This window comes from Scylla paramamosain, chromosome 6 (genome assembly GCF_035594125.1).
Source record: "Scylla paramamosain isolate STU-SP2022 chromosome 6, ASM3559412v1, whole genome shotgun sequence".
Lineage (NCBI taxonomy): Eukaryota > Metazoa > Arthropoda > Malacostraca > Decapoda > Portunidae > Scylla > Scylla paramamosain.
Window position 1 is genome coordinate 1,310,055 of NC_087156.1, and position 23,946 is coordinate 1,334,000.

Here is a 23,946-nt window from a genome sequence, read left to right on the forward strand (position 1 = left end):
ACTGCATTATAACCTCATTCCTTGCACATGACTTTCTATTTACTTATATTCGTATTCTGTCCACCTCACTGATGCAAGAGTTGACCTTCAAAAAAAAAAAACATAACACATAACAACAACACAAGGGAATAGGCTTGTTAATTTCAATATACTTCCATTCCTTGGCCTCACTGCTCAAGAATTCTGATTACCTGCACCCCTGTTCTGTCCATCTTACTAATGCAAGAGTTAAGCCCTTTGCTGGTATGATGGTCTTTTAGTAACATTTGAACACTGTAAAAAGCGTTTGCATGGACACACAAAAAGTACAAAATAATTTGAAGTTAGTTTTAGCTAAACCAATAACTAAAAGAGAGTAGTACAAAAAGGAAAATGAGAGAATTATACATTAATAAGCAGTCCTTTCCATAGGTACCTGAGGAAACCTGGAAAGATAAACTATGGCAACGCGTCACAGTGGCCCCGTGTCTCGGGGTGTGGGATGTCACTCACCGGATTCACGACAAAGAAGATGGAGATGAGCGCCGAAGCCACGCGCAACTGTAGTGTAAGCTCCCAAATTAATCTTGATCTCTTTCACCAGTATTCTCGAACGTTTAATTTCGACAGGGCTGTGGTGGAAGTTACTGGAATTCTCAAAGCTGTTTTTATGATGCAAGTGATATTTAACAAGCTTTCTGTATCATCAATAAGAACAACACGTATGAGGGCTCGATTAATCACCACCGTGGCCTTTGAAAAACAGTCCTTATGAGAGAACAGCGCATTTAAGAATTCAAGTCAGAAACTGCTATTCCCAAACGTTACGGCGTTTTACCTCAATTACATTTGAAGGCTGCGATGGAAGTCACTAGGCTTTCCAAGTGTGTATTCATGATTCCACTGATAGTTCAACATGTATACTCCACTGACAGGAAGAAAAACACCCACGAGAACCCGACTAATAATTTTTGTAGCCTTTGGAAATAGTCTTGATGAAAAAACAAAGCATTTATAAGTGTGATTCTTGTGACAGTTCAATATGTTGGAAAAAAAAAAAAAAAGAAGAAAACCTGACTCATCATTTCTGTGGCCTTTGAAAACAGTCATTACAAGGGAACAAAGCGTTTATGAGTCTTAAACTTGGGTCAAGGTACCACCACGAAGGCAACACCAGGACAACCTTACTAGCTGGTGTTCCTGCCTCTCCCTCTGCAGTATCTAGCGAGGGGAGAGGCGCTGAAAGGCAGGATTTATGGCCGCGGGAATGAGTGATGCACGGCACACAGCACGGTGACGCAGTGACGGGATGGGGCGAGAAGGAACAGGATGGGAAGGAACGGGATGGGAAAGTGTAAATGGTTTATTCTTTCATTTTCCAGTTCTCTCTCTCTCTCTCTCTCTCTCTCTCTCTCTCTCTCTCTCTCTCTCTCTCTCTCTCTCTCTCTCTCTCTCTCTCTCTCTCTCTCGCATGTAATATTAATCAAGAAGCTCCAGATAGCAATATGACTTCCACAGCCTCGCGCCATAATACTCAAGCAAAAAAGAAAAAGTTAGTTAGCCTCGTCTCTATCTATCAAAGTTTATGGGAATACGAGTGAGGAACGCCACGATGTAAAATTAAGTGGCTTGCCTCCTGACACACTTGCGGCATGAAAGGTAATAACGAATAGGTCAATAAGAGGAGCGCTCATAGGAACAAGTGCTCAGCCACACCACGCACACAATAGGAGGCAACCACCACAGCCCCGCCACAGCCTCCCTCACCCCCTCCATTCACACCTTGCGCCTCCCAACACCTTCCAAACACCCCACGCTCATCCCTCATCCTAACAGCACTCCTATTCCGCGACTCTCCCGCCTCCCCCACAGCGCGCCACGCCCTCCGCGCCACAACACAAGCCTGTCTCCCTCGCTCCCTCTCCCTCCCAGTCTCTCCCCGCTATCAAGACCTTACCAGCGAGTTATCATTATCCCATTGCACTACCATTCTCCGGGTGCATTAAATTCTCCTCACCGTAACATTACGATTCCACGGCGCAACAATCTTCCCTTCACACCACAACCCTCCATTTGCACCACAACTTTCCTTTCCTTCTTCCTGCGCCACAACCCTCCCGCAGCGCCACCAGGGGCTCTGCAGTGACCCTCGCGCTTGCATGTGGTCCCCGGCAGAGACAATCATCCAGACTTCCTTCCCTTCCCAGAGCTTCCCCCGCGCCCCGCCTCTACAGCCAGCAGTCCGCCTCTCTCCTGGAAGACACAGCGACAAGTGTAATCACCTAGTCGACACCGTGGACACTTGTCAGCGGGCGCCGGGCGTGGTATTTACACTGTCGGGCGCATGCGTGGTCCTCCCCGCCACCTGATTCGCGGGTTAACTGCTTCTTTTAAACACTGAACTGCGCCAACCCATTTGCCTCGACCGCAACCCCTTCATTAACTGTAATCAATTTCGACTCGGATTGTTAAGCGATAATTGAGTACGTAGCCGCGGGGGACTGGCGCAGCACGCCCTCCCTCCCTCCCTCACCTTCCAGCCCGCCTCCTCTCACCTGCCTCATCGTCCCGCCCACCCCTGCCTCGCCCACCCCCCCGCCCTCCCCTCCCTCACCCGGCCGCTATACCTGCCGCCCGGCCGCCCGCCTGCCTCCCCATTCCCGGCCCAACTTACCTGCCAGCGAGTCCCTTCATCCCCTGGTCGCCACCTTCCCTTCCTCGTCCCTTCTCGCTCCTGCGCCTCCTTTTCTCTCTCTCCCTTCTTCCTCGCTCCTTCCCTGGAAAGGTCAACACATCCTCCCTCCTCCCTTACTCAAGCCTCCCCTCCTCCCTACCCTCATCCGTTCTTCCTTCTTATCAGCCGCATCCACCTGCTCTCCCCTACCTCATACGCTTGCCTTGCCCACTCACCCCTGTCCACCAGTACCTCCCATGCCCTGCCAAGCGCCCACCATCCCTCCCTCCACCCGCCGGACCCTCCACTCCACCAGCCTCGCCTCCACACACGCTCACCTTCCTAACCTCTTACCTGGTTACCTACTCATCTCGCTTTCCCTCTCCCCTGCGACACTGCGCCTCGCTCTCCACTTTCATCGCAGTGCACCTCACACTCTCTTTCACACACTAAAGTAATTCACAGGTGTTCGTCGTCCAAAGGTGACCCACATCTTCTCCGTCCTAACAAGTTACTCCAGTAAGTTGTTATTCCAATACCTGTACACAGTGTCCTCATCTGAGTACTGCAGGAGAACACGGGGGATCAATATTTACGAGTACAGGCATTAGTGAGGAACCAAAGATATTGTTTCTCCACCATCGTGTCCTCTACGCGGTGAGAAAATGGGCTGAACTAAGGAGCCCGTTGGAGAGATGCTAAATATGAAGAAATGGCTTGAGAGGACTAAGCTTGAATTAATGTTTTGTTGCTGACTCCACTCCTGTTGTACTCCGCACTTTGTCTCCACCCACACCAGTGGTTCCGAAAGTTGCAACGCTAAATGCAATCCTGACCTGACCCAGAGACCCTGAATGTGTGTTGTACGTGTAGTTATAATTAAGTGTCATTTTGATATAATTTATTTTGTATTTTTTAGAACATAAGAAAATAAGGGAAGATGCAAGAAGCCATCAGGCCTACACGTGGCAGTTCCTGTATGAAACACTCTTACTTATTTCCACTTATCATCCTCATCCTTAATTTCTGAGACTACAGCGAGCCTCAGAAATACCCTCGCGACCTTCACTTGTGTCGCGACCATGGGTTTGGGAATCGCTGACCTACACGACACGCAGCACATCACCATAACAAACACTCATACTCCCCCTCAGGAACAACAGTAGCCGATACTTGCACCTCCTCGCTTCGTCTCACACTACAGTTAGTTGTTCTTTAATACATTAGTTAATACAGTGGCCCTTATTCTTACATACATTATACTCTCGGCAGGGGCATTTTTAAAGACCACAGAGATGATAGTCGCGTTCTTGCAATTATTATTTTTTTTTCCACTGATGATGCAGAAACCTTATTAAACCACTAACAGAAACACGGAAACGCTCTTGAAAACCGTAACAGCTTGCGCTAAAGCCTGTTACAAATACTAGAGGGAAGGCGCTGATATGTTCAAGAATATGGAACAGTATACCGTAGTGAAAAATCGGAAAGCTTACAGGCATCCTAGGATCTGATTTTTGTGTGTCAGGGAGACAGGCAAAGAGCGACACTATGGATAAAAAATAAAAGCTCACACAACACGCCACTCCCTAAAAGAGTCAGGAGTGGTGAGATCAAAAAAGGTGGCCTATATAGTTTTTGAGGTATTTTGATACTCCTCTCTTAAGACAACTCAAGTCGTCGGCAGGAAGATTTATATAGGAAGAAAATTATAGAGTCTATCAATAAGACTGGAGAAAGAGAGAAGATGCAGGTTAATTCGCGCACTAGTAAGGTAGACTAAGATAAGGTAAGGTTAGGCATGTATTCCAAAACGCTTTGGGCTGTGCTAAGGGGCTATTTTCAAAGGCCATAGAGATGATTAATAGTGATTCCTTGTGTTCTTTTTCTATTGATGGTGAAGAATAATTGTCAGAGTATCACCAAAACCAAATGCACACCTCTGAAAATCCTACAATACCCTACAATAATCTGTAAAGCATATTAAGAACAGGAGAGGCACAGCGGCGAAGAAAATGAGAATACGACTCAAAGTAGAAGGTCTTATGCAGCGAGGCCGTAGGTGGGAGGGAGAATGTTTGAGAACTGCAGAGTTTACCTGTAAAAGGAATGAAACATTAAAGATACTGGTTAACTCACGCATTAGTAAGGTGAACAAAATAGCGGTGAGAGCAAATAAAAGTTATATGCAGCGAGGTGTAGGAGGGAGGCAGGCTGTATGAAAACCTTGAACTCCCTGGCAATGAGAGGCGAGGCGGCGCGGTGCGTGGACACTGCAGGACAGCGTGAAGACCTTCGTGCCGCGGCCTCGACCCTCCTGCCCCTCCCCACCTTGCAGGGCGCACACCACGTGACCATTGCCCACGATCCCTTCCGTGACTAGACGCGCCTCGCTAACCACCACTTGACTCCACCTGTTGTGTCCGTGTTACCATCACCACCACCACCAGCACAACATCCTTGCCCCAGCATTATGATGACCCAAGTTTAAAATGTAGGTGGGTATTAAGTGCTTATATACGTAGGGAAGATTCGGTTATAGTGCACATAAGTCGAGGTTTATGTGTGTGTGTGTGTGTGTGTGTGTGTGTGTGTGTGTGTGTGTGTGTGTGTGTGTGTGTGTGTGGCCACTCCATCCATTTCAACATGTCTCAATTCTTGCTTAACATGACTGCGAACACTGCAATAAGATGCTGCACACACACACACACACACACACACACACACACACACACAGCTGGTAACGGGCTCAGCTGGTAACGGGCGAGCTCAGGCACGTGCAGGAGACAGCTCGTGCACATAAGCAGTGCACGAGAGCGACCGTGTTTGACACGCAACGAGGGACGCTACAAATTTAATGCAGGAAAAAAAAAAAAAAATTGAGTTTGTTAGTGTTACAGTGCAGGTCTTTTATACATCATGCCTATCATCATAAACATCATCATTAATTATGTATGGTGAATCTTCAGCAGGATAAAGACTTCTGACCTCCTTTTAACGTATTGCATATCTTCTTTAATTTTGGCTAATCCTTTGCCTCTACTCTTTGCACTAGAAAAAAACTACTTATATTTTCTTTTTTTCTTTTTTTTGTTCTATTATTCAGTATGTACTCTAATCAGTAACTATTCCAGAGAAATTCCTTAACCGTCGATAAACCACAATGACTACGCAGGTCCTGGAATGCTACGGTCTTCAGTTTTCCTTCAGGACGACGAAGTCACAGAGGAAAGTGGCGGCCTGCTGCAGAGAACACAAGGGTGGCGCCACACCACAGCACACACCAGTAAGGTTCCCGGGCAGCGAGGCGCGAGGGGCGGGGGTCGCCGGGCGAGGGTTTATGGCCAAGGTAACAGCTCTGCAATCTGGCCCATTTACATATTACCATCAATGCTTTTTTTAACCCGGGCTATCAGAGCATAATTGGCCGCATCCACGGACCTGCGACCGCCCCCTGCACTTAACACCTCGCCAGCCTGCACACGCACGCACACACGCACGCGCACACACACACACACACACACACACACACACACACACACACACACACACACACACACACACACACACACACAGGCACACCTTAAGTTTATATATATATATATATATATATATATATATATATATATATATATATATATATATATATATATATATATATATATATATATATATATATATATATATATATATATATATATATATATATATATATATATATATATATATATACGAGTATATATATATAATGCAAGCACTCCATTTCGTGGGAGTGTCTGAAGCGCCTCGCTTGAATGTGACCTGTGGCAAGTCACTACACTGCCTGGCGAAGGATACGCTGTGTACGGGTGTGCTGCAGGTGATGATGTAGTACACGGGTGTTCTGCAGGTCATGATGCAGTGCATGGGTATTCTGCAGGCCTCCACGCAGTGCACCGGTGTCCTGCAGGCCTCCACGCACTGCACGGGAGTCCTGCAGGTCATGATGCATTGCACAGGTGTCCTACAGGTCATGATGCAGTGCACGGGTGTCCCGCAGTCCTCCACGCACTGCACGGGTGTCCTGCAGGTCATGATGCAATGCACGGGTGTCCTGCAGTCTTCCACGCAGTGCACGGATGTCCTGCAGGTCATGATGCAGTGCACGGGTGTCCTGCAAGACATGACGCATGGCACAGCTGTTCTGCAAATCGCAATGCAATGCTCGGGTGTCCTGCAGGCCATGGTGCAATGCTCGGGTGTCCTGCAGGACGTGATGCAGTGCACGGAAGTTCTGCAGGGAGCAATGTAATGCACAGGTGTCCTGCAGGCCGTGATGTGCTGCACTCTTTCTCCAGCAGGTGGTCGGGCCCAGGGGAGGGAAGGCCGGGGGAAGGCCGGGCTGCCTCACCCCACCGGCCGGGCTCACCAGGCGAGGATAAACGTAAAGTCTGAGGCGAGATGACCCAAATCATGGCAGTAAAGTATCTTGAGGCATATAAGTGAAAATTCAGCCGCGCTCGTCACCTCGCGGGCACCGTTCCTACCACGCCAGTGCTCTTATTTTATAATGAACATCGTTCACTGGCTATAAATTAAGTGAAAATGCCACGTAAAGTTCACCTTGCCAGTAATAAATTAAGGCCAATGAGGTTTAATTCACCTTGAAAATGCTGTAGTTTAGCGAGGCGTTGCAGCGGAGAGTGGTGATGGTGGTGGTGGTAGTGGTGGTGGTAGTGTTCCAGGTGATCCCCCCGAGGGCGTGCTCCCGGCACCCGCCTCCCTGTGCTCGTTACGGCCACCAGGGGGCGACTCAACGGCGCGTATCACAGGCACATCAACACTCCCACCTCCGGGTTACACTGTCAAGACGGACGAGGGGCGGAGACTCGCCTGCTGCAGCGGGTGTGTGCCTCGCGCCCCGGGATAGCTGTGCTACATCCTGCAGAAGCACCTCTGCACTTAACACCAGACTGTCTCGTGTCTCCTGGTATTAATTGAACTGTTTTTCATTATTAGCGCTCATCTCTTGCCTGGAAGAGACAGGACCAGCACGGCGCGCCCCAGGCGGATGCCCCGCCTAGATGCCCCGCCAGGATTTCCAGCCTGGATGCCCAGCCTAGATGCCCCGCCTGGATGGCCCGCCTGGATGCTCCGCCTGGATATCCCGCCTGGATGCCTCGCCTGGATGGCCCGCCTGGATGTCTGGATGGCCTGTCTGGATGGCCCTCCTGGATGCCCACCGTGGATGGCCCACCGTAGAAGATCTGCCTGGATGGCTCATCTAGATGGCCTGCCTGGATGACCCGCCTGGATGGCCCGTCTGGATGGCCTGCCTGGATGCCCACCGTAGATGGCCGCTTAGATGGCCGTCTGGATGGCCTGCCCGGATGGCCCGCCTGGAACATGGTGTGGACAGCAAGGTGGCCAAAGTGTCGAGCGTGGCCATCACTCAGCGCCTCAAACACAATACTTTAGCGGCAGGTTTGCACGAGGGAAACACTCGCAGGGGTAAATCACCACGGCGCCCTCCACGCTGCCTCACGGGCGACGCTACCGGTGAAGGTGGAACCCTCCCGCCACGATTTATGAACCGGACACCTCATTTAATTTTTTCAACAGGTTGACTACGGTTGCATTACTGACAGCCAGATGGGCACCCCGCTTTAGATAATTGTCGTTGTAAATTAGTGGCTGAGGGGGCGAGAGGAGGAGGAGAAGGAGGAGAGGGAAGTGGTGCGGAGGGAGGGAGAGAGGGGGGACGGGGAGAGGGGCGTAATGAGGGGGGCGAGTGAAGGCAGAGGTGGTGTGAAGGTCCGCCGTGAATCTTCCATACGCCGTGCAGAACGCTGATGATAATGATTGCGGTAACTCTCCTCGGGTATCATGCCTTGTCCCGACGCTAATGTTATACCATGGTGCAGCCGAGCGCCGGGCTAATGGTAGGTGGCGGGCCGGCCTCTCCCCACAGCCGGCGGTGCAGGGTGGTGATGATGGTGGCGGCGGAGATGGAGATGGCACTGAAAATGATATAATGAGGATGATGTTGGAGATATTGATGAAGATGACGGTGATGGAAAAGGTGGTGACGGTGATAATGGTGCGCGATGTTGGTGGTGATTGTTAGCGCGAAGGCAGTGTTGGATTTGATGGTGAGATGGTGAGAGGAGCACCAGCAGGAGGAGGAGGGTTATGGAGGGGGCCGAGCTGAGTGGGAGGTGAAGATGGTGGCGACGAAAGTGGCCGCGATAGAAAAGATAGAGATGGAAATGATAGTGGTGGAGGAAGAGCAGGAAGAGGAGGAGGAGGAGGAGGAGGAGGAGGAGGAGGAGGAAGCAGATAAGGAAGGGGGAGGAGATGAAGGCGGAGAACAAGAAAGTACAAGACGATGACGAGAGAGAGAGAGAGAGAGAGAGAGAGAGAGAGAGAGAGAGAGAGAGAGAGAGAGAGAGAGAGAGAGAGATGACTTTCCCTAAATGAGAGAATAACAATTAAGAAAAAAATATGAAATGAAGGTGACGCTGCAGGGACGCCATCTTGAATTCTGAAATGATGATGGTGATGATGATGATGACGATGATGATGATGATGATGATGATGATGGTGATGATGATGATGATGAAGGAAGATGAAGTGAGGTGTAAGAATTTTACTGCTAATAGTTCTTCCTTTGTTCTTTCTTTGTGTTCCTTTGGACTCCTTTTATGATGACTAATGTAATACTCCTGGATTTAAGAGATGACTTTAGCTGAAGATTGTGCTGAACCGCAGATAACAGGAGGAGGAAGAAGAAGAGGAGGAGGAGGAGGAGGAGGAGGAGTAGGAGGAGGAGGAGGAGGAGGAGAAGGTGGTGGTGATGATATAGCACACTGGCATCCCAATTATGCACTACATTCTGCACTATATTGCCACGAGTTTTTTCCTCACTCTCTCCAACTCTCTCTTTCTCTTGCTCTTTTCTGGGCGCTGGTGGGGCCCGCGGGGGTGCATAAGTCAACACTCATACACGCCGTGATGTACAGATGTAGATCCCTCGTCCCTATTTGGCCACGCCGCGCTAATACTTCCAGGGGTAAAGACAGTGATGGCACGGAAGGCAGGAGATCTGAATGTCTGGCCCGGATACGACTGAGACAGATACGACCAGCCAACTCACACACTGCAACATACGTGTTTCTGCAACATTCTTATTTGATTCTACCTGGAGCTCATTATCAAGCTGATAAATTATTGTGAATAATCGAAAAAAATAGTATTAATTAAATGAAATGAAAGTGAATAAACAAATACTGCTCAAATTCACATTATAAAACATGTCATAAATGTTTTAACATTTAGACACATAAATAATCTGTTGAGCAAAACCATTTAATTGATCGCTATAAGATGACTCTTCTCAATATATCTGATGGAGGCAGTTATTCAACAATTAAATGAATTTATGCATAAGATTAGTTCAAAGAAATGAGCTAATCATTAAATATTTTTGAGTTTTATTTATAGCGAGGCAGTGTTGAATGTTTTGCAATTCCACGACGCATGATTACTGCCGCTGCCTGGGTGATGCGCCTCTTCCTTGATCTTGATCTTTTACTTGCAACCAGTTATCATGTACAAAGTTATCCCTGACAAGACGAGTGACGGATCAGGAAGTAAAACACAAGCCATTCGCATTACATGAAAATATACAATAGATCATAATACAAAATCTACCAAAGGAATTCTTAACAGAGGAGCAAAGCATCTACCAAAAGGGAAGCATTCCAAAACACGTCTCCAGCATAAACTGGTCAAAATTCTTTCCACATTATTTTCTCATGCAGACTCATAGGTGGGACTCTGCCTGCCTTGTCACCCAGCAGATCATTCTTGTTGGCCCAGACCCCACACCCACTCCATCTGCCTGCCGCCTCCGTCTCCGTGTGGGCTTGTAATCACAAAACATGGTCTTTATACCTATTCATAAAAGTAAAAAAAAAATTCCCCTTGAACTAGTGCTCGACTTTATCCTCATATTTATCCTCGCCTTTGTCCTCGTCTTTGTCCCCGATTTTTCCTTATTCAGTGAAAGAGTTTGTCCCCCAAGTAACACACTCACATTTTGTTCGTCATGTCTTTACCGGTGGTCAGGCTGTCTTCCTGCAGCCTCGCCGAGCACAGCCGAAGGAATTTGAGACTGTAATGACCCAAAGACAGAAGCCCCACAACGTCACATGAGCATCGGGTGCACCTATTGCTCGCTGGATAACGTGGCGGGTTTTCTTGGTGGGAGTCCAGGGTTCGATTTCTGACACGAAGCTTTTCTCCCGAAGCTCAGATTTATTTTGAGGTTATTGATCAGTTGTTCAGTATTTAATGCACTGTGTGTGTGTGTGTGTGTGTGTGTGTGTGTGTGTGTGTAATTCCCTGACACACCCATCCACACCCGCACCTACATACCCACAAGCAAACATACACATCCATACACATCCACACCTGTACCTCCCCCACACACACACACACAGACACATCCACCACTCCCCCACACAAACACACACGCAATGACATAAAAAGACAAAACCGGTTGACAATGACAGAAAGAGACAGAGACAGGAAGGAAGGAAGGAGGGGAGGGAGGGAGGAGGAGGAGGAGGAGGAGGAGAAGAAGAGAGGAGGAGAAAGGGAAGGCTGTGGTGGCCGCGGGTGTGGTGTGCAGGGCAGGCAGGGGTGGCGGGGCGTGCACGGGAGGGCCAGGCAGGTAGGAGTGGCGGCAAGGCAGGGCTGCGGCAGGGCGGAGGAGGCAGCGGCAGGGCGTCATGAGGCACATGCACGGCGCGACACTATCTCCCGGCAAGCTATTCCGCATTTGTATCGTATCGCGAGGTCTTATCGCGGCGGCATCATCGCGGGTTCCTCCGGCTGTTCCTGTCTACCGTCACTGCCTCTCGTTCATTCCCTGTATCTCTCTTTACCATCTCCTCCTGTTCCCCTTCTCCCTCTCCGTTTACTCGCTTCGATCTTCTTCGTCTCCCCATTCCTTGTCTCTCGCCATCATTAACTCATTTTCTGCGTTTCCCTCTTCGTCCTCTGAATTTCTACCTTGATGCATTTCCTCCCTCCCTCCCTCCGCCCTCCGCCCCTCGCCACCGTCAATAGCGCAGCAGATCTCGCCCAAAATGAAATATTAAATAGGAGGAAATGGTTTATTTGTATAGCCAATTACGATTGACTCTGTGTCATGTATAATATATATATCAAAATTCATCCTCTTGCACTGCCTCAAATTTTATTGCCTCGGAAATATTGTATCGTTACTTCTCTCTTACATGTGTCCTCGATTCATGTAAATTAAAATAATGTGATTTGTTTTCTTCAAAGACATTAATGATGCAAAAAAAAAAGTACTGTTACTTTTCTTTGTGTCTAAGCATTATTGATCGCAAAAGAGAAACTGGGGCATTTATTTTTTTTAATCTAACAACATTAATGACAGAAAAAAATACTGATACTGATTTTCTTTTCCGTTATGGTGCATTGGTGATACAAATAATGCTACTGATGTTACTTCTCACCAAGCAATATTAATCTATCTGTTTACTAATTCATTCATTTATTTCTGGAGTGGCAAGTTGCGAGGCTACCTTCCCTTATTTTTGTGCCCTTGCCCGACCTCATCACGCGCTCCCTCCACTAAAAATAAACAGATAAATAATAAAATAAAGGAAGATATACATCACGTTGGGCAGATCACAGCAGTCACACACGTCATTAAAGGCAAGCGACACACAGCAGCACACAGCCAAACCATCGCCAGGCAAGAATCAGGGCACACACTGATGGCACAGCGATTCACCAAGCGCTGTGTAGTCCAAGGCGCGGCGGCATGAGAGGCGCTACCGTCCTTCACTTTGCGTCTCCATAAACAACGAGGAGACGGAGAAACAAGTGCACTACTCACGATTGCCACTGTAGTCGTGATTCTCGTCTCTAGTCAGGAGTCTCCCTCTGAAAATATGAGTAAGTAGATATATACACAGTAGTATAGTAATTATCTCATTGTAGTGAATACATTTTACACTGTCTTCTTAATAAGGGACTAGGCCTTCAGTGGGCTTTTTTTTCTAATTTTGTTGCCCTTGACCAGAGCCTTTATAACACACACACACACACGCACACACACACACACACACACACACACACACACACACACATTACTGAAGTCACTTAATGTAGCCTCTTGTCTATAAAACTTCTTAACTTAGAGACGCCTGAACATAGTCTTTCAAAATAGCTAACAGACATTCTGCTCATATTAAAGAAGGGTCTTCTAATTCTCGTAGTGCATGCACAATCGTGGACAGTAATCGAGCAATCTGCTACATTCACTCCCACTACTGTTTGCATTCCCCGTCAACATTAAGTCCTCTGTTCTGCTGACGGTCTCCTTACAAAAACCTGACGGCTAACGGATTCTTAGCAGATCACAGGACTTAAGACTGAGGCAAACCTAAACACAGTGAAAGTGAATGTAGGACGTTATTCAACTTCTGACCAAGACTGCATTACTGTTTTTCCAGTAATTGAATTAAATCAAGCGTGATTATTACACGAACATAATGTTAGAGGCTCCACCAACAACTTACACAAAATGGTATCGCTTTTAAAGTATTTACCTTATTCAATAAAATTCCCTGATATAAATCGCAGTGTAGAATTTATTAAGCTACATGTGACACTTCGCTACATTATATTAACTTATTTGAAGCGTTTATATCATGTCCAGTTACGTATTCTTATGAAATATGTAAAAAAAATATTGAATTAGTAACTACTTTATACTGATTTTAATATCACATCCTTAAAAATGAATTCTAACTTTGCTAACATATAATGTTTCTTGTTTACGAAAATAGTGTCAAATATACAAGTACATTCTTGCTTTATCTATCTGTTTTCTTACGTGGAAAGGAGGTTGGGTAAGGACTACAAAAAACTTAATAAAAAAATCCGCATAACCCTTAGAAAAAAGTCTAGCATAATTGCCGTAAAAAAAAAAAGAAAGGAAAAGGAAAAGAAAGGAATTAAAAAAAAATATATTAAACTCTCCCCTACAAAAAAAAAAAAAAAAAAGAAATGCACTGGATAAAAAAGTAAATATTCCTCCCAAAAAAGACTCGCTTACATAACACTTCTACAAAAAAAAAAGAAACAAACGAAGAGATATATTAGAAAACGAATTTATGCTACATGAAAGCAAGCAATTCCCTGAGAAGAGAAGCATTACTTCCGCTTTGCTCCCAAATAAATAAATCGATAAATAAAAGATATTCCTGAAAATTTAAATCTTTGTCAAGGAAAAACTAAAATCCCAGGAAAACAAGGCACATTTGATTTTGGTTTCTCCCCCTTCCCCCTCTTCCCCCACAAAAAAAAAGATTCTCTAGAAAAACAAAAATTCCCTAAAAAAAAAAAATTAAAAACTTTCCACTTCCCTCTTACGAAAAAAAAAAATAAATAAATATACAGAAAATTAAAGATTCCTTTGAAAATAAATATTGATAGAAAGAAAATTAATTCTACAAAAAAAAGGACTTATTTAATTATCGCCTCATAAAAAAAAAAAAACACCAACAGAAAAGAAGAAATTCCTTAAAAGAGAAATCTTGGCGTGTCCATTTCAGGTCAACAGAGTCTTGCCACACCGCAGCGGGAAGGCGGCGGAGAGCACAGGTGGGCCGCGCTGTGGGGTCCTCCTCGTCACCTGCCCGCCGCTTAGGACTACACGTGCACGGAAACGACTGGCGGATGTGATCACTGGGGTCAGGATATTACGAGTGGTCTCAGTATCTCTTTCATAACTATGTAATATATTGGTGTGTGTTCCTTACGTTTCGGCGTCTTGTTTCTCTATAAGGTTCTACTGCATGCTGCTAGGGTTTTCAAATAAAGGTACAGTCAGTGGTGTCAGGGTAGCTTGTTTCGATTACTTTTAAAATCTTCTAGTGGAAGTTATTTGGGTTTTCAAAGCGCGGTAGTGCTCACTGGCGTCAGGATGTTAGTTCCAATATTTCCTTTGTAACTATGAAATAAAGGTATCCTTAAGCTTCAGAGTCGCCTTCAATGTTTATCGAAGATGTATAAGAGAAAACTAATACGAATAGCTACATATCGACGTGTAAGCCACCACGCAGCATTACCATATCATTACGAGACAGCAGAAGTTTCGAGGGAGAGATAAAAAATAGCGCGCGTATCTACATATTTGCTACAACGCAATTTTTCATGTTCCTCGGAAGCTCAGGGAGGCTCTGTTAGGAGAATATTAGTATGAGAAGGGAGCCACGACTCCTTATCGTGGCACCACCACAATTATCTCTGACTACCAGTGCCTAAAGTAATCGTGAAGGTAAGTATACATATACGGTAGCCCTATGAAATATTTAATCTTTTTGACTGCTACTTAACATTTGAAACAGATGAAAAATTAATTCATGGTCAGGTTACAATGACGAATAAGTTAATTACTTTGTATTGTTTTGAAGACCAGCCTTGGCAAACCATGCAGTTTTTCAGGCAAGAAAATAATAGTAGCAAATACGAAAAAAAAAAAAAAAAAACGGACGGTTAACGAGAGTATGACAATAATTATTTCATGTGAGTAGTTCTAGACCATTTTACTGCGCAGAAATATAAGTAGAGCACTAAAATATTTGATATATCCGATTACTCAAGGAATGTTTCGAGCCTATACCCAAAAGACACACTAGATCATTCCTTAGCTAAGAAGAAAACCATACCAGCTGAAGGGTTGATATAATGAGGACATCTTCAGTTTCCATAAGAAGTCCAGGGATTATGAGCAACAGAGAGAGAGGAAAAAAAAAATGCCTAAGACGATACAGCAAAAATCTCAAGGAGACTGGAGAAAGTCCGCAGGAGAGTGAAGAAGACTGAAAGAGACTAGAGAGGACTGGCGGAAGACTGGCGGAAGACTGGAGAAGACTGAAAAAAACTACAGATGACAGAAGGAGACTGGAAGAAACTGGAAGAGACTGGGAAATAGTGGAAGAACTAGAGGAGGCCGGAGAAGACTGAAAAAAACGCTGAAAAATGCTGAAAGAGGGCTGAGGAAGACTATAGAAGACTGTACGAGAACTGAACGAAGATTGGAGGACACTGTAGGAGACGCGATCCCCAAGAAGGCGACCCCCTGCACTGCTAAACAAATCGTCAACACGCGAGGGGCGGCCCAGGGATCGGGTGACGCGCGGACCACCTACACGCGACCCTCAACCATCCGGGAAAAAAGGAAATTCCAAACGGGACTTTCCCACAAGCGCCCCCCACCAGGCGCCCCGCCAGGCTGGTCGCCACGCCCCCCACACGGGCCACACTCACGCCCGAATCCCGCCCACCGCGAGGACACTGCCTTTTAAGGAGGGAATTTAGAGCTTCTTGACGTTCACTACTTGATTTGGTGCTTGTGGCGCTGGAAATAACTGAAGCGATTAATTGGAGATTTGTAAGTACGAATTGATTAGTAAATGGTTGCGGTGGCATTAATAAGACACACACACACACACACACACACACACACACACACACACACACACACACACACACACACACACATTCCTATCCAAAGATCGGTTACTGTGAATTGTGAGGTCTTTCCGTAAGGGAACGGCAGGCTGTGTTGCGAGACCAATATGCCACCATGGGGAATGAATAACACACACACACACACACACACACACACACACATACACACACACCACACGCGAGCGCGCGCGTGCTATCCCTGTTCCTATGCAGTCGCTTCACTATGCTGTCCAAGTCCCCTTCTTGACTTATACACTATATATCTTTATACGTGAATGGAGGGGCGCCTTGGACCACCTTCCCGTTAGCTTCGCGTGGCGGCCGCGGCGGCTGCGGCGGCGGCGGGCGTGGTGCGCTGCCCAGCCGCCTGTCGGGACAAATTGGACCCACCAAGTAGCAGAGGCGAGGTCAGAGTCACCGAGGGGTGTCCAGCCCCCCGGAGGGACCTCCTGCCGGTCGGCCCGCCCCTGGCCCACCCCCGCTGCCACGCACAACACAACACTCAAGATATTTTACCACCGTGAGAGTGAGAGAAGGCTCGGTGCCCGGAGAGGCGAGGGAGCACTGTGGGCTGTGGCGGGAGGGGCAGCGTGGGCAGTGCACTGGCCAGGACCTGCCGAGCGTCACTATGCTGGCCTATGACTTCAGGCTTTCTGAGACGCTCTTGTCACGCCCCTTTAGTCTAAGAAACGCATCAAGTAAAAATAAGTAAATAGATAAATAATAAATAAGTAAAATAACCTAGACACCGTAACTTCTATTACACAACATTACATTATCTAAAAATCTTTATCAGGTTTACTATTAAAGTACTTATTCAGAAACTTGTAGATAATACTTTCCGCTGTGAATCGTGGCTGAAGTGTGCAAGTCTAATTCATAATCTAACCTTGAGTCACTTCTGCATCTACATTACCTGTGGCCTGTATGGAAGGAGCGTCCCTGCCTTCTCTGTCTGTCACTCTTGGCAGTAACATAACAATAGCAACCCAGACTTTCCCAAACTCGTCACCTGCTACCTGTAAACCTGCTCCTGCTCCTTTCCTTCTTTCCCTTCCCCCGCAACGCTTCCCTTCCTCTCGTGCTTCCTTTCCTCTCCTTCCTTCGTCTTGATGTTAGAGAGATGACGTCCCCCCTCGTTTTCCCTCTTCCTTTCCTTCCTTTTCCTTTCCTTTCTTTTTTAATTTTCTTTTCTTTGTCTTTTCTTTGTTTTCTCTCTGTTTCCTATCCTTCTTCATCTTGGTGTTAGAGACGAGATCATCCCTTTCATTTTCTTATTTCTAAACTATACTATATATTTTCCTTCCTTTCACCCCAACCCTCGCCTTCCTTCTCCTCCCCTTTCATATCCTAATCCCTTCAGTGTTGGAGAGAAGGTCGAGTCTTTATCTGTTGTTCATAAGCTCTACATGTCTTCCTTTTCTTTCCCTCCATTTCAACTCTCTCCTTCCCCCTCCTATCCCTTTTTCCCTTCCTCCGGTACTGAAGAAAAGAGGTCCCCATTTCCCTATTTTATCTGTTACCTTTACACCTGTTTATCCTTTCTCCTTTTCCTTCACTACACCATCAACATTTCCCTTTTCTCTCCCCTGCCTCTTCCTTTCTTCCTCCTTCATTGTCGGAGAGAAGAGGTTCCCATTTCATCTGCTGCTCTTACACCTGTTTCTCCGTTTCCCTTTTCCTTTCTCCGCCACCAACACTTCTCTTTTCCCTCCCTCCCCTATCCCCTTCCCTTCCCCGTGCCTCGTGTTTGGGTGAGGTGGCCACTCTAGTACACAGCCTCCAAGTAAACAAACATTGTCAGCCCACCCAAAGACCTGCCCGTAAAACTATCAGAAGGTTGACCCAGAAGTGTCCTAATCCCTTCCCGGAGTGTTACGCCTCGCATCGGGCTGTTACAACTCCTTACCTTCCTCCCGCTATGGGTTCTTAAGCTTCCTAGAGACTGATGTAAGTTTAAGGTGAGGTTTTGAAAGACCGCTGATAACTAAAGGAGTAATCGTTAAGTAAAAACTGCACAACTGAGACTGCTAGCAAACATTTATTGGCTCTACAGTGACGGTAATAATGAAAACAGTGATAATTCAGGGTACTGTGAATATACATTAAGCTTATGAACACTGCTGGCATTAATATTTTGTATACACACGCACACACACACACACACACACACACTCAAACAAACATATTGTATCTACAGTAAATCAACGTCTTAATATTTTCTTTTGTCCATGGCCGATCTCCTTAGCGTATGAAAATTTACAGTTGTAATTATCTTTAACTTAGAGAGCAAATGACCGAATCTTACTTTTATTCCGCATTTTCAACTATAAGTCTGTTTTACCCTGTGTCAACCGGAAAACCCTATGCCTATTAGATTCACCCTTCTGAAACAAACATGGGAAGCAAGTGGCCTACACACACCGCGCATCTATGCTCCGATGGGGGAACACGGGACACACAGAATTATTTACTCCTCAACGTGCGTCTGCCCCAGCCGCGCCAACCCCAGCAACCTTCAGGTGAGATTGGGTGGTCCTCCTCCTCCTCCTCCTTCTCTTGTTGTTGTTGTTGTTGTTGCTTTTGTGTTTATTGTTGTTGTTGGTGGTGGTGTTATTGTTGTTATTGTATTGTGATCTTTTTTCTTCTTTCTTCATCTTTTCTCTCTTCTTTTTCTTCTTCCTCTTCTTCTCTTTTTCTTCATCATTATCATTATCATCATCATCATCATCTTCATCATCATCATCTTCTTCTTCTTCTTATTATTATTATTATTATTATTATTTCTCTTCCTCTTCCTCCTTCTCCTGCTATTGCTGCTCACCCACATTTTTTCCTCCTCCTCCAGCCCCGCCCATCCTCACCCCTATCCCCTCTCACTTATTCTTCACTCCCCTGCACTGATCAACCACGTCAGACTCAAGGACTCATGACAGGCAATACTCAGTGTGTCTTGATTTCCTCTTACAGTAAATGGTTCGTTAGCTTGAAATTGAAAGCGTTTAAAAAGAAATATCGGATCTTTTTTCGTTATAGAGGTTTCGTTTATTTTTTTTATGTTAAATGAAAAGTTACTGTGTTTTGGCATATCCATATAAATTTATTAATGTTTTATAATTCAAGGGGAACAGGGATGAAGATAAACAATAACTGGAGGAGAACTGGAAGATGCTGGAGAAGACTGGAGAAGACTGGAGGAAGCAAGAGGAGACTGGAGGAGCCTGGAGGAAGATTGGAAAAGACTGGAGGAACCTGAAGAATACTGGGGGAGATTTGAGAACACTTAGAGGAAACATCAACAACAACAACAACAACAACAACAACAACACAAACACACACACACACACACACACACACACACAATAACAGCCCAAGTATCACCAATTGATCCCAACGACCCACATCACATTAGTCAAAACCCAACCACCGCCACCACCACCACCACCACCCCAGCCTACAGGGACAGACGAGGCAAGGCACGGCTACACCACACCACACTACACCACGCCACACCACATCCCTCTGAAGTCACCAGAATATCTCTTTAATTAAGTCTGATGAACCCTTGGGAGGCAGCGCGTGGTGTGGGAGGAGGAGAGAGGGATGGGAGAGCAAGGGAGGGGGAGAGGGAGAGGCAGGGAGGAGGAGTGAGGCCTGAACGCTGAACAGTAACTCGTGGTTATCTGGCGCATCTCAGACACCTGATGGCTTTTATAGTCCTTGGCTGGCTGGCCCATACAGCTCCTCCCTCCCTGCCTCTCCTCCCTACCACGCTGTTGTGAGGGTGTGCGGTGGTAGTACTGAAGGAGTGGGGGAGAGAGAGAGGGGAGGGAGAGGTGCGGGATGTGTAGGGCGAGAGTATGACGAACGAGCTGGAAGGTAAACATTGGGGTGAGCGTCAATTGTTTGGAATCGAAGGAACAGGTAGCTACTTAGACGCTCACGTGCCGACATTAACTTATCTTCCCAGAATCCTTCACCCACTCGCTCCTGTGGAAGGTCTAGCAGCTCCCTGACGCTCGGCCCTCTTGCTCCTGGCCTCAGTGCACGCGGGCAGTGTTGAGGGCCGGCGCGGAGTGATATCCAAGGCTGATACGCGAGCCATTTGGAATTGGGGCTTTGTGAGTGTGAACGGACGTCAGGCGCCGCGACAATAAGTGAAGCGCGGTGAGCGAAAGCCAGAGAGAGAGCAGAGCCATTGTTGTGTGAGTAAGGTGGGTTACGGAGGCGGGTCGGAGCAGTATTTATTTAGTGTCGTCTCCCAGGTGACATTTTAATAGCCAGCTGTAAAATTAGTGGCCGTGCCCCTTCACACTACTACCCCCTTCGCTGGGACGCTCCTCCTCCTCCTCCTCCTGTTCCTCCATCCCATCCTCCTTCCTTTCCTCCTCCTCCTCCTCCCCGGCATAATCTTCTCGAGTGAACATCATCTACAACCTCCCACTTCACTCTGCTTAGCTTTTATTACCACAACATTTACACTCCAGTCGTTCTCTCAACAACCCTCACAACGCCAACCTTCCTCACTTAAGCCTTTGTTCCTCCCGTTCTTTTTGGCGTCCCTCGTCCCTCTGTTCTCTCCTCGCGGCGCCGCGCATCTTTCCTCCAACACGTCTTAGTCAGCGGCGTGACCTTGGAGGGAGAGGAACGAGGTGAGGAGCAGCAGCGTCCTTAGCTGTCTTCAGTACAAGCTTTACCGACACGTTTAAGAGACTGATGACGAAAAAAAAAAAAATAATGATAAATAAATAATGATAAACAAAAAAAAAAAAAAGCGGAAATTGATCATGTTTCTCCGCCGCGAGAACGAGATTATATGGTGTCAGCCAGTAACGACCGAATCACTGAATTAAGACGCAGCAACACTGAGGTCATATGAAGGAGGATTAGATTACGAGAGAGAGAGAGAGAGAAAGAGAGAGAGAGAGAGAGAGAGAGAGAGAGAGAGAGAGAGAGAGAGAGAGAGAGAGAGAGAGAGAGAGAGAGAGAGAGAGAGAGAGAGAGAGAGAGAGAGATAGCGCTACTTCTCCCGCCGGTAAACTTCTGTGAGGACGAATGGATTTCATCTTCTTTGTCTCAAAATCACCACTGTTCTTGATTTAATTTGATTTTCGTCAGCATAACTGGTGAGTCGGGATCAAATTCGCAACGCTTTGGCCGCAAACGTGGTACTAGAATGGCTAGGAACATGTTAAGAATAGATGAAAGAAACAGAATGCAAGTTTAACGCACAAAGTCGTTAGCTGGTGTGCCGTTAGGTCTTAGATTGTGTACTCTCAAATGTTTCTGTCTTATCTCTTACTTCTAACAGGCTGCGGTGGAAGATACTGAGAATTTCCAAGGGTCTTTCTGTGATTCTAGTGGTAGTTTAGTAAAGTTTCTGCATCGTCAGTTAAAAAAAAAAAAAACACCTAAGAACTTGGTTAATCATCTGTGTAGCTTTTGGAAAGTCAATATATGAGAGGAAAGCGTTTGAAAATATGAGCCTTTCCAGTGACGAAAACCATTATGCAGAAGAAAGGAAGGAAGAAAGAAAGGAAGGATAGAAAAAAAGACACACATGAGAAGCCGACTAATCACCTATGAAGCCTTTGGGAATAGTCTATATAAGAGAACAAAGCGTTTCAGAATACGAGTCTTTCTAATGATGAAAACCAATATGTAGGGACACGGGCGCCAGCAGCAACGGAAGGAAGGAAGGAAGGAAGGAAGGAAAGAAAGAAGAAGAAAAGGAAGGTAAGAAGGAGGAAAGGAAAAAAGGAAGGAAGAGGAGACATGTACGACATTTCTGAGATGAAGATGGATCCTTATGCTCAGTGTGAGACGAGGAGGGAATACCCAATCCGGAAAGAAAGGCATCAAGTGAAAGAGAAAATCACACGTATAAATAAGGGAGGAGAAATTTATGAAAACAATCCTTTACTGCGAGGTATGGAAGAGAAGCGCGTCTCCATAAGCAGCAGTACCATCTCGGCCCGTCCCCGCCACACACAAAGGCCGTGATTGTCGCAAACTGACCGCCTGAATTACAACTGTTTTAACACACCCGAGCACTCCCCCCGCGTTATTTACGGTAAACATTTATAGGAGTTGCAGTGGCCTTTGTCAGCTGGGAGGGAAAGGGGCGGAAAAGGGCGAGTCCTGCATTGGAATCGAGACACTGGGGACAGGAGAATACCCGCCACCTCGCCTCCTCCTCCTCCAGACACACCGCCGACTGGAGGCAAAGGTTTGAGCCAAAATAAACACACAAGATTTATTAGTCCACGGGGGCGGCGGTGAAGCGGTGTGTGGGTGTCCTCAGGGGAAGGGAGGAGGAAGAGGAAGAGAAGGAAGGTCAACTGGTCTGAGAAGGAAAACGAGGAGGAAGAGGGTTATTGGGAAGGAGGGGATAAAGGCGAGGTGGGAAGAATGGCAATATTGGTAAATTAGGCAGAGTCGCGCCTGAGGAGAGGACGGGACGGGACCGCTTGGTTGTGTGGCGTTGAGAGGGAGGCACGCGGGGACACGGTGGACGGGAACTTTAATCAAAAAGAACTAAGTTGAATCCGCTAAGTTAACTCGGTAATGACAATGTAGACATGGGAACAATAAATGCAAGGGCAGGATACTAGAAAACTAAAACGAAAATTACGAGAAACGCACACACACACACACACACACACACACACACACACACACACACAAAGACCTATCGATCGAAACCTACAAAATAACTTAATATTGATAACATTCACACAGTAGGTACAATGAATACATGCTGGCTACCTCTCTTGTTTGGGTTGAAGAAATAATCAGAAAAAGAAACCTGAACCAAAATACCAGAAAAAAAGAGCAAAAAACCAACTGACAAAACCGACAGAATGTTACTTGATCTGGTCCTTCCCTTTTTTTTTTTTTTAATTTTCACTTTCATTTCACTGTTTTAGGCCTAGGGCGACTGTTGGTGCAGTTTTCGAGTTTTTTTTTTTCGTTGTTTTCTAGTTTTCCTTAATATTCTTTATTTTTTTTTGTGATGTCACCCTGGTTCACTATCGTCACCTTAAGTTAACTCACTGAGAAACACAACGAAGACAAGACAAAACGTGTTACTTTACTTAATCTTCCTGTCTAATCATTTATATAGAGAGAGACAGAGAGACGCAAAAAAAAGTTGACCATTATTTTTTTTTTTGTGGGGACTTCCTGGTTTAATCCTCACCTTCCCAGCTTTTCAGTTAACTCACCAATAAACGCAATAAAGTCAAGAGCAGGACGTGTTATTTTACTTAATTTCCTTGTCTAATTATTTGCTGACAGACGCAAAAAAGTTGAGCGTGAGAGGAAAGACGATTTGCTGGTTTAATAATTTAATTTTCTGCATCTTTTAAGTCACCTCACCTGTAAACACAAGAAAGACGTGTTACTCTAGTTAATTTCCTTCTTTGCTCATCGAGAGAGAGAGAGAGAGAGAGAGAGAGAGAGAGAGAGAGAGAGAGAGAGAGAGAGAGAGAGAGAGAGAGAGAGAGAGAGAGAGAGAGAGAGAGAGAATGCTGAGGGCTATTTATTTATTTATTTCATTTTTTCTCTGACGACTTCCCGGTTTGATATGGTCACTTTCCTTGCCTCTTACGTTAACTCACCAGTGATCATAATGAATCCAAGAGCAGAACGTGTTATTTTACTTAATTCCCTTGTCTAATCATTTATAGAGAGGCAAAAAGTTCAGCGTTATTTTATTTATTTATTTATTT

At 46.1% G+C, this 23,946-nt stretch overlaps 1 long non-coding RNA gene across 1 annotated transcript in view; it reads right to left on the minus strand.

Moving 5' to 3' along the window:
• The window catches only part of LOC135101191 (uncharacterized), an 80,697-nt gene that overhangs the window by 42,043 nt on the left and 14,708 nt on the right, over positions 1 to 23,946 (minus strand). The window contains exon 2 of the long non-coding RNA XR_010269139.1: positions 12,570 to 12,616. This is a non-coding gene — a long non-coding RNA (uncharacterized LOC135101191). The remainder of the gene's footprint in view (positions 1 to 12,569; positions 12,617 to 23,946) is intronic.